Below are 15567 nucleotides of genomic sequence, written 5' to 3' on the forward strand. Positions count from 1 at the left end.
AGGTTTCTATTTGGGCATCTCACTTTGTTCCCCAGAAAACCCAAAATTTCTTAGAGAAAAATGCTGTAAGAGAGATAAAAAGTGTTCCTATATTATGATTCTGAAGCACAGAAGCTATTTGGTTAGTTTTTTTGAAATCACAACTTAAAACTATTTTTTCAGACAAGTGCAGTGGCTCACACCTATAATCCTAACACTCTGGGAGGCCGAGGCGGGTAGATTGCTTGAGCTCAGGAGTTTGAGACCAGCCTGAGAAAAAGCAAGACCCCGACTCAACTAAAAATAGAAAAACTAGCTGGGTATAGTGATGAGCACCTGTAGTCTCAGCTACTCAGGAGGCTAAGGCAAAAGGATTGCGTAAGCCCAAGAGTTGGAGGTTACTATAAGGGATGACAAATGGCACTCTACCCAGGGTGACAGAGTGAGATTTTGTCTCAAAAAATATATTTTTTTCCCATTAAGACAGATTAAACTTGCTTGGGAGAATAAAAGAGGTTGTGATAAAATCTATATATGTGTGGAAATACATGAGAACTTAATTCTAAACTAAAGGTAAACTGTGGAGATATTAACTAGTACTGATTGATTGTTGAGCTCAGGTGGGGGGTGGGGCCCTCACAAGATGGGACTGTCTGGCAGCACTGTTGCTTCCCAGCAAGTGTTAATTGTGTTCCTGAATTCCAGTTGAAATTCTAATTATTTATAAATATTCTGTTATCTTCATGTGTGCAAAATATCATTAGTAAAATGAACGATGGACTATTTTTCAAATTAAAAATACCATGATTTTTCTAAACAAAATAAAACTAGAAAATGCACATGAATCCCTTGTGGAGCATGGAGGAAATGAGAAAGGAGAAGGTTACAATGTATTATAAAACATAACTTGACTATGCAACAGATTTATGGTCACATAAAATTTTTAAATGGTGTAAGAGCCGAGCGTGCTATACATGACAGACCTAGGACATTTATAATTTTATTAAAAAAACAAAGGCTCATCTTTAGCTACTGTGGCACCAAAGATGGCCTGAAACCTCAATAAAAATCTATTTTTGCACTTTTACATGGGAGAGAAAAGATTGAGAAGAATATATAGCACATATAATACCAGAAGCAACCTGCTCATCTCAGCTGTAAATATCTTGAATAGGTGTTCCTGAAAAGGGCACAGATGGGATTGTCCATCGCTGAAGCGGATGCGGGGACAAGGACTAAGCTCCACGGGTAAGCATGACTCCTCAAATTTATGGTTGTACTTTCTGTCCCACACCACCAAGACATGCCTGGCGATGCTTCTTGGCCCAGACAAGAGATGAAGTAGTCTTAATCAAAAAGACAAATCTACCTTTTTCTACCACTGACTTCTTAGCAAAGGTGACCCATTATGAAAGAGATGATGTTATGATAAAATACCTCCTTCTTGCAAAAAACTTGTGTATTCAAGGCAAATTTTGTCCTAACAGTACCAAAATAATTTAAACACAGTAGCCTTGAAGATATGGTCATGCTTTTTGGTGAAGACACAAGGCTGGAGCCTGAACCTTCAGCCACTCCCACAGTATGGGGAGATGGTGAGAAATACAGAAACTTAAGGTTTTAGAGAAACAAAAGTTTCAATATTTGCAAGGAAGGCACTTCAGAGCCATCAGAATTCATGAGTTGAACACAGGCTCTATTCAGATAAATTTAAGTAACTCCCTGAGTTGGGGTATATGTAGGGAAACTGTAGACAGTTGTGGGTTTGGACAGAAAGTTTGATCTAGGTCAGTGGTTTTCAGCTGGTGTGCCATGAAAATTTTAAAAGATAATTAATTAAATTATTTTTTAAAGAAGTTCAAAGCACAATAAGTGTGTTTTATTTTACTCTTATTTTCATCAACATAATTTAAATGTGCCACAGAAGTTTAACTGTAGGTTTAAATGTGGCATGAGATAAAAAAGGTTAAAAACCACTGTTCTAGATACTCAAATAAAAAGAACTTTGCTGAAAGAGTTGAGCAGCATATTACTTTCTTATCTGAGTGAAACAGAGTGAAGAGAGAACTAGCAATGCATGAAAATTTGATTTATATAAGTCTTTAACAACATCGATAACTTAAGACTTTTTTATCCATTCAAGCCATCAAAACGTATTGATGCAAAGGTAATAGATGCCAAATCTCTTTTCTCAAGGAATTTATTATATGAGTAAAAAGCAACATTATATAAATAACTATAATGTAATGATTTCATTACATTCTGTAACAGAGGAAAGGGAAATATAATATTAATTTTCAATATAGGGATTAAGAACAACCTCCTTAAGTAGTCATTTGCTTTGGACTTTGAAAGATGAATAGAATTTTTACAGATTTGAGTTTTATGTAGAAGAAATCTCAGTAGGGAGCAAAAAAAACATGATCAAAGAAATATAGATGAAAAACATTATTGGCATATTCAAGTAAAAACTATAAATAGAATATTACTATGCAGATATATCATAAGAGAAGGTGGGATGTGTCAGAAGAAATGTTGTTATACTAAGGTTAAGATCTGATGGTAGAGATCTTTCAGTCGTAGAAAGAATAAAATCATTAACACATCTTTGAAGTAGGAAGCCCTTGTAGAATTTTGAGTTGATAAACACTTACAGTTTGCATAATTTTTTAATTTAATTTTGTATATACAGGTACATAATATATGTGCAAAATGACTGGGAATATTGTGCTAAATTAAAAGGAAAATATGCTGTACACTAGGTGTGAGGTTCAAGACAAAGTGTTTATTTTTCTTTCTTTTTTTTTTTTTTTTTGTAGAAACAGAGTCTCACTTTATGGCCCTTGGTAGAGTGCCATGGCATCACACAGCTCACAGCAACCTCCAACTCCTGGGCTTAAGCAATTCTCTTGCTTCAGCCTCCCAAGTAGCTGGGACTACAGGCGTCTGCCACAATGCCCAAAGTGTTTATTTTTCTAATCACCACAAAAGTCTACTAAGGTAAGTACTATCAATTGTATTGTTCAGAGGAAGGGAACTGGATAGTCAGAGGTGTTGTTTAGCTGTAAACAGCCAAGCCAAGACTTGAACTCAGATTCATCTCACTACAGAGACTGTTTTCTATGTCTTGAATCAAGTGTGCCTCCAGAGAACTTAAGAGAAGGCATGACAAGAATGCTGTGAGCATCATTTGGGGGATGAAGTCTCAACGTGTGGTTGGTAGTCCCTCTCTCTGAGTAGCCCATGAACTACAGTCAAGGGAATAAATATGCTTCCCAACAGCACTTGTGCAGTTTCACATACCACAGAAAGCTCCAAGTTGCTTGCTCATGGGAAATAGGTCTACAGGAAATATTTTCTACAGGAAAGCACAATTACACAGTCAAATAATAGTAGGGATTATCACAAGCCTTCTATTATGCTACGTGAAGCTCAGTGAAATGATTTGACTTTATGAATGTGCCATTTTTATTCTAGAGAAAACAAAACCTTTCTGCTTCATAGCATTTTGCAATCACTACAATAAAATAAATACAAAAACATAGCAAACTCTACATCTGCATGGCTGTGTATATATAGTAGATTAGCAAGCTATTCTTTCTTAAGTGCTCTAAAAAGGCATATATTTCAGTTTATGTATTTTCAGAAGTCTTGCCTTTAATTGTCTAAATATTTCATCTTGAGAATAAATAATTCTTCACTTTTCTCTTTCCAGCAGACAGGGCTAATCTGGATACCACAGCAGGGAAAGAACATACACTGAGATGGAAAAATTAGGTAGTTAGAAAACTATGTCAATAATAATTTTAAGTAGCTGTAAGCTGAGATGGCATTGCTTTGCATTTCAGGAATAATGAATTTTAAAAATAGGCTTCTAGATACACACGCAAATACTCCTTGTAATTGTGTGTGTGTCGTGACTGCCTTTACTTTTATTTATTCAACATTTATTTATTCATTTAGTGACAGCATCAGGGTACAGTGTCACTCACTTCTGTTTTTTCCCAGGGTGATGGTGACTCATCATCTTTATCAGAATGATATTTCATTTCTCTTTGATTTGATTCACTCATTTGCCAGAGACTGGATGATCAGCATGACTTTGTCATTAAAAACACATAAAATATATCTTTGGGTTTTACATTGGGAGGATTGGAGAAGAATCTTTTCTGTTTCTTTCCTAGTCCCATCCTTTCATCATATGACCTAACACACGTAGTTTAATACTTCCCATTACACTTAGGATAAACTGTAAACCTAGTACCATGACCTCCCAGTCTGGCCTTTCTTGTCTTTCTGACTCAAACTCTTCTGTTCTTCCCCTCCTTGCAGTTCCTAGCACATGCCATGTGTTGTTGCGTGACTGGAGATGTGAAAGAACAGCAGCTTTGCCATGGGTATAAACTCGCTAGGTTTAGCCAGCCTATTAGGCTCGGGTTCAGAATGGGACTCTGGCATATCGTATTCATGTTCGAGTTCTCTGGGATTTTCTGCAGCCTTCTCTGGTCTAATTGACTCAGCTCAGGCAAAGGAGGCAGGGGTGGCAACTCATCAGGGCCAATCTCCTCAGTCTCACAGGTTTGCTCAGAACATGTCTGAAATGGTTCCAACACGATATGAACCAGCTGATACGCTGCCCATATTTTCCTGCTTATACAATTACCTTTGTGGTGGGCACAATGCAGAGCCGGACCCACTTTCTTACAGACTTTCAAATTAATCTGGACTCTCCAGTCAGGCACGAACCAGTGGCAATGCTTAAAAACCACATGGAAAAGTTCCTGCAGGTTACTAGTTTTTACCGGAATTTTAGTGGTGGGAATCAGAGTTTTTCAAATGGAAATTTACTGGTCCTCCAAAGAGGAAGAGAGCTGAAGACTCATTATTTCCTCCCATGTTTCTTGCTATGCTGGAGACATCCCACATACTCTGCATGGCAATTGCACGGTCTCAGTTACAGGGTTCTCAAGCTTACCTCAAGCGGCTTCAGTGAAGATCTCTTCGAGGCATCTTGGTGGAGGCAGCCATCCTCCAGCCCGGTGTCCAGAAAGGTTTTCTGCTCCTTCGCAATCCTCTCATCCTGCCAACTATGCCAATATGTTGTGTGACCGGAGATACGAAAGAACAGCAGCTTTGCTGTGGGTATAAGCTCGCTCCTGCAATTATTAAGGGTAAACAAGAAACAGACTACACAACTTGGGATGGCATGTAGTAAAGTTCTTTATTCAGGGATCTGATTTTATACACTTCTAGTCACATATACACTTAATCTACCATCTGTTAGTTTCATCATTACCTCATTTTACCTATCTGAAATTAACTTGTAAGGAAATATCCTGTTACCACACCAACACAATCACTTCTGCAGTAAACATCCTTTTCTAGACACTGACTAATCTCTTGGGTATGTATATAGATCACAAAGAATAAAGATCACAAAGAAGAAAGCAGCCACAGGGGAACAGAGTTAATGGAAGAGTACCTTCAAGCGTTCACTCAGTTCACACAGTTTACGACTGTGTCTCTCCTCAGGGCAGAGCACCTATAGACCTCTGACAATATGTTTTTAATATACGTCAACCCTCTGGCCCGTATCTCTGAGGAAGAGCTTAACGGGGTGCACAACTTCAGAGAATTGGGTTGTGGAATTTTAACTCCAGGCAAGCTAACTCTGCGTGTGCCTGGGGGGGGGGGGCGGGCAGGTCCCTTAAACCTCTGTAAGAATAGCAAGCCATTTTAAATGCACACTGAGTTCACTTTGTGTGCTTGATGTGGGATATGTTTATTTCTAAATATTATCCTACACGTGTGTACATAAGGACAAGAATATGTCAAGTTACTGCTATCCCTGTTAATGCCACTTTTACCTAAGAAGTCTCCAATTATGACTGAAAATTAGAATCACCTGGGAACTATGAACACTGACGCACATAACACACACTTTTATTGAAGTGATTTTAAAGGAGCCTATGCACCAGGTCTTTTTAAAGTCTCCCAGGCAATGCTTACATACAGTCAGGGTTGAAAACTACTGCTGTAGATCTTCAAACGATGAAGTTAAGGTCTCTAGTCTTCTCTTACATCCCTGTAAGGGGTTTACAACACTGTAACTATTAGAAATAGGAGCATTTCTTTTCTTTACTGGTCTATGGTCCATTTCTCCCATTGCATAATTTGTTTTGTCATAGCAGGGACTTTGTGTGTCTTGCTCATTGTTTTACTCCATGTTCAATATATACTCAGGGAATACAGGCTTAGTGATGAACACCTAGCTGACAAGGTAAAAAGAAAGGTATGCCAGAAGTATTTACCAATTTATTAAAATTTATGTTTACATATAATATATATTTATTACAGTGTATGAGTGAATGAGAATTTATGTGTGTGTACACACAGGCGTGTATAAACAATCTGAAAGTACCTAGCTCTTGCTAGCTTATGCATACACATAGGATCAAAATAGGACTAATAATATAATTTTTGTTTGTTTTGGTTTTGGTTTAGTCTTGTTCTACTTTGTTGGGTAAAACTCTAGGCCCTTGAAAAAGTTCCAGAAGCATCTTGATACTGTACATCTTGTTTTGAACCATCCCAGCAGTTAGTGTGCTCACATGCTGGGTGTTCCCTTTCACCTTAACCCACCACTGGTGGGAGGACTCACCCTTTGAGGATAAGCTTGCTGGTGTTCTCCATTAGAAGGCCAGCTCTCAGGTCCAGGAGCCCTCTCCTGTACTCCCGAAGCAGCTGGCCCTCCAGGGGCCAGAGCAGTGCTGTGTTCCACCAGAAATGGAGAAAATGACCTCTTCCCAGTTCAGATACAGGCTTCTGGAAGACCTAAGCAACTCCTTTGTGCACCCACGTCGCACAAAATCCCACATGAAAAGCAGTTCCTCAGTCTTTGTCTATACACTGTCTCTGTAGCTATAGGATTTTGTTTTCAAGTTTAGGAGTTGACAGGGATGAATAACATGTTATCCTTCAGGTCCCCACTCCTGTTCTTTGTGCAGTACAAAGAGCCCTTCTCAACTGGCCCCTCTCTGAGTGTCCCTGAGATAAGATCATCTTGAGACACAATGGTGCCACTAGTTCCTTGTGAGCTTGGGCTTATCTTATCCACACACACACAAACAAAACAAACAAGAACGTATGTACACACACATCTATTTATATAGAGGTAGGTGTGTGTGTGTGTGTGTGTGTGTGTATGAGAGAGAGAGAGTTATATATTTGAGATGTATCAGGATCTGCCTTCTACCAGCAGAGTAAATTTGGCCAAGTCGCTTAAGCCTCTTGGAATACCATTTCCCTCCTTGTCCAATGGGAGATTTCAGTGGATTCATACATAGTATTTACAAATTTAATGTTCATGGTGTCAACCCTGTGCAAGTGACCATGAAGGACCATGACATGTGGTGATTTGTAATTGTACTCAAGCGTGAAATTGAGGCTCAGGTACCAAGGGGCTCTTGTACAGAAATGAGCCAGTTAGTTGGGGGCATGTTAATTGCCAGGCAGGCAAGTAACCACCTGGTCTGTTGTTTTCTGCTTGATCTGTATACACCATCACCCTCTTGGAGAAATTAAAAAAGAAGCATGTGGCTTGAGGGAAGAGAAAAATAATTTGCTGGTGTTGCAGGAACAGAGATGACAGAAACACACAAAGATATTCAGTCTAATGTCTTCAAGTGAAAATTTAGAAATTTTTTTCTAAAAGAAATTTGAAAAATTACATGTATCCTCACACATATTTAAGCTGACATCTAACATTTTCTGTCAAAAGCCTAAATATTTATAAATGATGTAATTTTAATGTGTTTTAAATATTTTCATTTTCAAATACAATTCTTATGTCATTCTCTTAAATTGGTTCCAAGGAATCCCCATATCATAGTGACTTGATAACCACCATTATTCAATTACAAAACAAGCTGTTTTTAAGAGAAACTTCCAACAATTTTTCCTTCTTAAACTCATATTTTCATTTCACTTACCCCATATAATTTTATCTTAATAACATACCTTTTATGTTTGAATGGTTATGATTGATCACCCTATCATATTCCTCTGCAATAAAAATGGATCCATTTAACTTTTTTGGTAAAATTACTGACATCATAAAGCTATGTTTTAAAAATGTTTTAAATATATCATTGAATACTCATTATAATTCATAGTAGTAAGCAATAGAAACAACATGACCACTTTATAAATTTTGATGAATTATTAACATAAAGGAAAAAATATAGGGGATGTAAGAGGCTTCTATCTGTGGGTGAATGTGACTTGCTGCCAGATGAGCCAAGAGTCAGCATTGATTCTATTCCTATTTTTTTTTTATAGATGGTATTGCTTAAAAAAAGTCATCTCTATAAAAATATAGATGGAAATGGAAGTAGTTTTATTATATTAGTGACACACAATTCTTTGAACACATTCCAAGTTACATGCCCTACTGATTTATCATATAAAAGTTATTTTAATGATAGATCATCCAACAACTTAATCAGAATATCCTTCAATTCTGTTGAAAGACAATAATTAGAAAGTACAGGACTTGCAAAAGGATTCATTGCCCAGTAATATAGATCATTCACTTTCCCAACACCTATAACAATATTTCAAACAGTCCTAATATTAGATACTAAAAAATTTCAATCCCAGGACAATGTACCTTGAAGACATTAGAAATAGATAAAGGATAATGTTTTTATTTTATAAAATGAAAAAAGAATAATTATAAAAAAGGAAGTTGGGAAGATGACCTGTTTTAAAACAGATTCTTAGGTAAATCAGTTTTAAGAAACATTATTCATGAATTTTTAGGATCTGGAAAGTCTTTTGCAAAGTTTCTAGTACCTACATATCCCTTGGGAAGTCTCTACACTGCAGTATGAAGTCTCTACACTACACTACATTAACACTCCTGTATTAGTTTAATATTAATTATACAGTATAATTTAATGATATTGAATGCAGTGTTTACTCTGTTTATGCAGAATTGCTTTTAAAATTTTAGTACTTTGCATTTCATGACTGTAATGTTATGCTATTTGGGATTCTAACCTTCGAAATTCCTTTAAAAGTTAGAAAGTAGGCAGCACCCATAGCTCAGTGGGTAGGGCACCAGCCACATACACCAGGGCTGGCTGGTCAATAATGATAACTGCAACAACAACAACGAAATAGCTGGGCATTGGGGTGGGCACTTGTCATCCTAGCTACTTGGGAGGCTGAGGCAAGAGAATCGCTTGAGTCCTAGAGTTTGAGGTCACTGTGAGCTGTGATGCCACAGCACTCTATCCAGGGCAACAACTTGAGATTCTGTCTGAAAAAAAAAGGTTAGAAAGTATACCTAGTAAATATAAATACTGAACACTCCATTATAAAGGATTAGTCTGTAGTTAAATGAGATAACGTTGCTGGATGTGTTTTGTCAACTGTAAAGCACCATAAACTGATCTGACATAAAAGAATTGCCCTCCTCCTGAAAGAAAAGAAATGTTTGTGGCTTGGGAAGACCCGTTGTGATGTTCTGAGGTCAGGGAAGTCATTTAGCAGTTGAAACATCAGAGGAAAGAAATATTACTTCAGGACAATGTATGCGGAAGTAGGATATTCCTATGTATTTGGCAAACTAAATAAGGAAAAACTGAGATTAAAAGAAAAGGATTAGCCCTGTATTTTCTGGTATCCAATTTGACAAGATGAGCCAGTCTTTGTCCAGAAGTTAGTCCCTAGTTAGGAGATAGAATCTACGCTGGAAGCTCATTGAGTGGCATGCTTTTTTGCATCTCCTTTTTTGTTCTGTGTTTTTCTTACGATTTTCTTGTAAATGTCTAAATGTGCTTTCCCTGAAGTAAAGGGAAAATGTTTTTATGCCTTTTGAAGCTCCTATGATGTCAGAGCTCACACCAGTAATCTTCTAATTGGCTCTACATTTCCTCTCGTCTCCTGCCAAGCCTTCTCCACACAGCTGCATGAGTCAGCTTTTAAATGAAAATACATTACATGCTCGCCTCTCCTTAAATCCTCCTAATGGCTTTCCACACTGCTTTTAGGATAAAGCCTAATTCATTATGTGGCCTCAAGCAGTTTTGTGTTGGAACTGGCTTATTTAGGCCCACAAAAACCAGTTGTTAAATTTTGTGAGCTGATGGTTAAATGTAATCATCATTAAAATTAAATTATATAGCCATACAATTGAATAAATCACATAAAATGATGGATAATAGTCAAAATTCAATATTTCCTAATTATTTCATATTTTACTCTTTGTTCTTGAGATTATTTGTGCTCATTGTATTTGCGTGGTGGAAATTTTAATCATGTGCAGTTGCCCATCTCTCCCCAACTCTGCCCTAGCTGCTATCTTCTGTGGTTGTATTTGCACCAAGGGAATGGCAGTAACTTCAGTCAGGGTTTCCCTCAGAGAGCTGGTTGCTGAATATTTTACCAGTACACCATGGGAAGACATGTCTTAAACCTGGATTTCCTATGAGAAGATCAAATTGACTCATCCTTGAACAGTTCTCTGCATCTTTTGTTTTTTTTGCATTCTATTTTCTCAATCAATCCCCAGATAACACATTTAATAATTTTAAACTGATAAAATATGTCCATTTGATTAATTCTTTTAGTCTTTGGAATTATGTTCTTTGAACAATCTTTGTTCATCATGATTCAATGATGATCAACATGATTTATACAACATAAAATTTACATTCCTTAGAATTTTATGTTTCTGCCTCAAGATGCTGGGAGACGCTTGCTCCTATAGTATTTAAGTGTAGAGAATTGTAGGCAGTGTTCTCTATTCACAATTTTTCTTGTTGCCAGTATGATGTGTGTGTGTGATGCATGTATTGGAAATAATATACATACATGTATGCATATATATAGTATATATAAACACACGATTTGTAGTTTTTCAAATCACACGGTAAATTATTTCAAGACAAGATTTATTTTTTAAGATACCCAATAGCACTTCAGAAACTTTCCTTGAACTTAGTCAAGGGATTTGAAAATTAAAATATGTTCTTTTCAGCACTGCCACTAACAAGGATTTGACATTCTTAATTTGTCAATTTGCTTGACAGAACATAGGTGGAATAGCATCCAGTTTAGCTTTTCCATCTCAGTGTTGACTTTAAATATTCTTTGAGAAGAAACTAAATGCTTTAAAATCCAGTCATGAGTAGAAATATGCACCTTTAAGAACAGAATTTGAAAGACAAAGATTTTTGTGCATTTGTGAGATATTAAGTGGAGAATAACCTTTGGCTAACTTAAAACCAAGCCTTTAAATATTCTTTCCAACCAAAATACAAGACAAAATTAAATTAAACCAAATCCATGATGCATATTAAATAAATCTCACAGACAATAGTAAGGAAATTTTAAATACTGTAACATGGCCATGATCATTTTTTTGGTTAATCTGAACATGAGAGATTTCATGTAAGACATGAAGAAAATCTGGAAGGGAGAAGCAGAACAGAAGGTCTAGAGGTTATGTACACAGTGTAGGTTTAAAAGATGGAAAGTGAAGGGACTGTCTCTTGGTCTACATAACAATTGCCTTTGTAAAGCATTGGGCAGGTGCTTATTTAATATATTCAATATTTGTGGTTCTCAGAAAGAGATAATTTTCTTGAATGTAGTCAGTGTTATCTCTACCTTCAAACAACAGATGAACATATCTAAGATTTATGAAACTTAAGATGTAATAATTTGGGGGTAAGGGGCTTTATAAAAAATTACAGTTATAAGAACAAAATTTAGGTTAAAGAATAAAAATTCATTTAAAATAAAAAAGAACTAGCAATTATAATTAAAAAATTGAAATACCTGTTAAATATCATAAAATTAAAAAGGTATAGTTTTATAATTAACTACCTGACATACCTCTATTAATACTTTTACCTACATTTCTGACTTTACAGTCTTTGGTGCTTCATAGAACAATAATTTTGTTATTTTTTCTATAGAGTTAAGATAAAGACAACTCGGTTTTTGCATAGTTTGTCAAATGTCAGCTTTATTGTAGATAATCAAGATGCATAAAACATGTGACTTCACACATAGATATCCACCCTGCTTGTGACACAGCTACAGATTTGTGCCTTGCAAAGAAAGGGATTCTGAAAAATTCTATTGTGCTTAACTCCCATCAAAAAAGAAAAACCAGTAAAACCCAGCTATATCTGGCACAGAGACCTTACTCAGAATCATAGCTCAGGCACCACAGTGATCTTAAAAGGTGGAAATCTGATGAATTAGGCAACTGATTGCAACCAGCTGGGATCAGCTGGCTGCCCACAGAGGTACGGGATGGGAGGAAGCCTTTCCAGAGTATTCAGTTGTTGGGAAAAGCTGAGTGTTGAGTGGAAAGCTTGGAATAGTGGGTGGACTTGAACAGTATACAGCAACTAGACTGGAAGGCCAATTGGAGTGGATTTGCCATAGGTTTGGCTGGCTCTCTTTCCAGCCATACTGAGAAGGTCTCATGGGCCAGAGGGCTGCCATTGTGGGAAGGTCCATGAGAATGTCTTAGCAGGGGCAACATGAGGGAAACCCTGCCGGGAACAGAACTCCACCCTTGGGATAGGCTGAGGGACTCCCACACCCCACAGGAGCTGGAGTCAGGCAGTGCTGTGAGACCTGCCCCTGAAGTATTTTGTTATCATTAGGATCCCAACCCACAAGGTCTGAATGCTCAGGAAACAAACAGGCAATTACCAAAAGCAACTAAGGTCTGATAGTTGGCCTCCTGGCCAGTGTCAGTGACTGGGCAGCGGTGCCATCTGTGGGGGTTGGGACACCAGCTGTGACTGTAGAGACTCTTCCAGACTCTCCAAGTCAACCTGGATGGCCACATTTGTGTCAGTGACCTGGCAGTGGGGCTCCTGCGTTTGGGACTGCACCACACAGCGGGTGAGCTCTGGAAAATCATACAAGCCGGAGGTAAGAACCTTGATGGGCAGCTAGACTTCAAAGAATTTATCCATTATCTCCAAGATCATGAAAAGAAACAGGCTGGTGTTTAAGAGTTTGGACAAAAAGAATGATGGCCACATCAATGCACAGAAGATCATGCAGTCACTGTGGGACCTGGGAGTCAAGATATCTGAACAGCAGGCTGAAAAATTTCTCAAGAGCATGGACAAAAATGGCACAATGACCATGGACTGGAACGAGTGGAGAGACCACCACCTCCTGCATCCACTGAGATCATCCTGTCCTGGAGGCATCTGACAATCTTTGATGTGGGGGATAATCTGATGGTGGTTGATGAGTTCACAGTTGAAGAGCGGTGGTTGATGAGTTCACAGGGATGTCGTGGAGACACCTGTGGCAGGAGGTGGGGCAGGGATGTCTCCAGAACCTGCACAGGCCTCCTTAGACAGACTGAAGGTGCTCATGCAGGTCTGTGCCTCCTACAGCAACAACAGGTACATCATTGGCAGATTCACCCAGATGATTTGAGAGGGAAGGGCCAAATCACTGGTGGGGTGATGGCATCAACGCCCTCACAACTGCCTCTGAGTCCACCATCACATTCATGGCCTATGAGCAAATCAAGCGTTTGTTTGGTAGTGACCAGGACACCTGGAGGATTCATGAAATGCTCATGGTAGGTCCTTGGCAGGGGCCATCTCCCTGAACAGCATCTTCCCCATGAAGGTCTTGAAGACCTGGATGGCCCTGTGGAAAACATGCCAGTACTTGGGCATGCTCGACTGTGTCAGAAGGATCCTGGCTGGAGATGAGGTAGCTGCCTTATACACAGACTATGTCCCCACCATGCTGGGGATCATCTTCTATGCTGGAATTGACCTAGTGGTCTGTGAGACGCTCAAGAGTGCCTGGCTGCAGCTCTATTCTGTGAACAGAGCAGATGCCAGAGTGTTTGTGCTCCTCGCCTATGGCACCATGTCCAGTAACTGTGGCCAGCTAGCCAGCTATCCCCTGGCCCTGGTTAGGACACAGATGAAGGCACAAGACTCCATTGAGGGTGCTTCAGGGGTGACCATGAGCAGCCTCTTCAGACAGATCCTGGGAGCCAAGGGGGCTTTCGGGCTGTACTGAGGGCTGGCCTCCAACTTCATGAAGGTCATCCCAGCTGTGAGCATCAGCTATGTGGTGTACCAGAACCTGAAAGTAACCATGGGTGTGCAGTCATGGTGATGGGAGGGACCCTTCCTGATGCCCACACTTGATGTCCATGTCCAAAAAAATTCCTCTCAAGATAGAAGGAAAGCAAGTCCTTTGGCAGGTTGGGGAAGGGCTTTCCCCCAAGGAGCCTCAGGATCTCTGGGCAATGAGGGCAGGGAGAGTGGAAAGAACCTCAGCCTTGAAGGCAGAAGTCCAGTTTCCTGGACTAGGAGGATTTCTTTATTTCAGCCTTTTTGAATGGCAAGGCAGTGAGGTACCTCTCACTATGAATTTGTGGGGGTTAGAGGAGAGGGTAGGAGCTGGATCCCCACACTGCCCTCACTCAATAATACTAGTCAACTAGAGACTTCACAGCTGCACTTCATTCCACCAGAATGGCCTGATGAGGAAAACTTTAATAGGATGAAAAGATCAATGCAAAAATTATTATATAAAAATATAACTGGAATTTGTCAAAAAGCAAAGTAAGAATTAGAAGTTATAGCTTAAAATAGCCTTCTAATAAAGTTGTTTCAAAGTTGAAAAAAAATGAAACAGAAAAAAAGGCAACTAAGTTAGGAATAAGAAACATACAGGTTGTTGACTATGCTCTCTGTCTCCTAAAAAACCCACAGTGACACCTGGTGTCCCAGTGACATATTGCAACATACTGTCATCAAGAGCAAGGACTTCTGTTTAAAACAAAGGAGGCAGTGAGAAATAAAAAGGAGAACAAGGAAGTGAACAAGAAGAAAAAATACATGAGGAAGAAACAATTCAGGCAAAATGAAAAACCAAAACAGAGCAACTCCCCCAAGGGATCACAAGGCAGCTATTACAGAAGACTCTACCTATAAGGATTATGGACTTGACAGAAAGGGAATTTAAAATATGGATGATAAAGACAATAAAAGGAATGGACCAGAAAATGCAAAGACAGAACCAAAAGTTGGATGAGGTATGTAAAATATAGAAAGGATATGGAAGAGTTTAAGGAAATGAAGGAGACAATCAGGGAATGTAAAGATGCAGTAGAAAGTACCAAAAATAGGTTAGATCATGAATAAGAAAGAACCTCAGAGTTAGAGGATAAAGTTTTCGAATTAACACAGGTAGTTAAAAGAAGAGAGAGAAAGCAGACAGGCACTTAGAGAACTATGAGACTCCATGAAACATTTAAATGTACAAATGGATTCCTGAAGGGGAAGAATATTGTCCTAAAGGAATGGAGGCCTCACTGGAAACTATCATAAATGAAAAATTCCCAAGTTTTACTAAAGACCCTAACACACTCCTTTTAGTTGGATATCAAACTCTGAATCATCGCAACTGAAACAGAGCTTCTCTAAGACACATTGTATTTAACCTGCCCAAAGTCAAGATGAAAGAAAAAATGCTGCAAGCAGCCAGGAGGGAGTGTCAATGGACCTA

General features: G+C 38.6%; 1 pseudogene; it reads left to right on the forward strand.

The window, feature by feature from the left end:
- Positions 1–1174: 1174 nt before the first annotated feature.
- Positions 1175–14169, forward strand: LOC128573125 (calcium-binding mitochondrial carrier protein SCaMC-2-like; annotated as a pseudogene).
- Positions 14170–15567: the final 1398 nt, after the last annotated feature.

The sequence above is a fragment of the Nycticebus coucang genome, chromosome 20 (assembly GCF_027406575.1).
Source record: "Nycticebus coucang isolate mNycCou1 chromosome 20, mNycCou1.pri, whole genome shotgun sequence".
NCBI classification, from domain to species: Eukaryota; Metazoa; Chordata; class Mammalia; order Primates; family Lorisidae; genus Nycticebus; species Nycticebus coucang.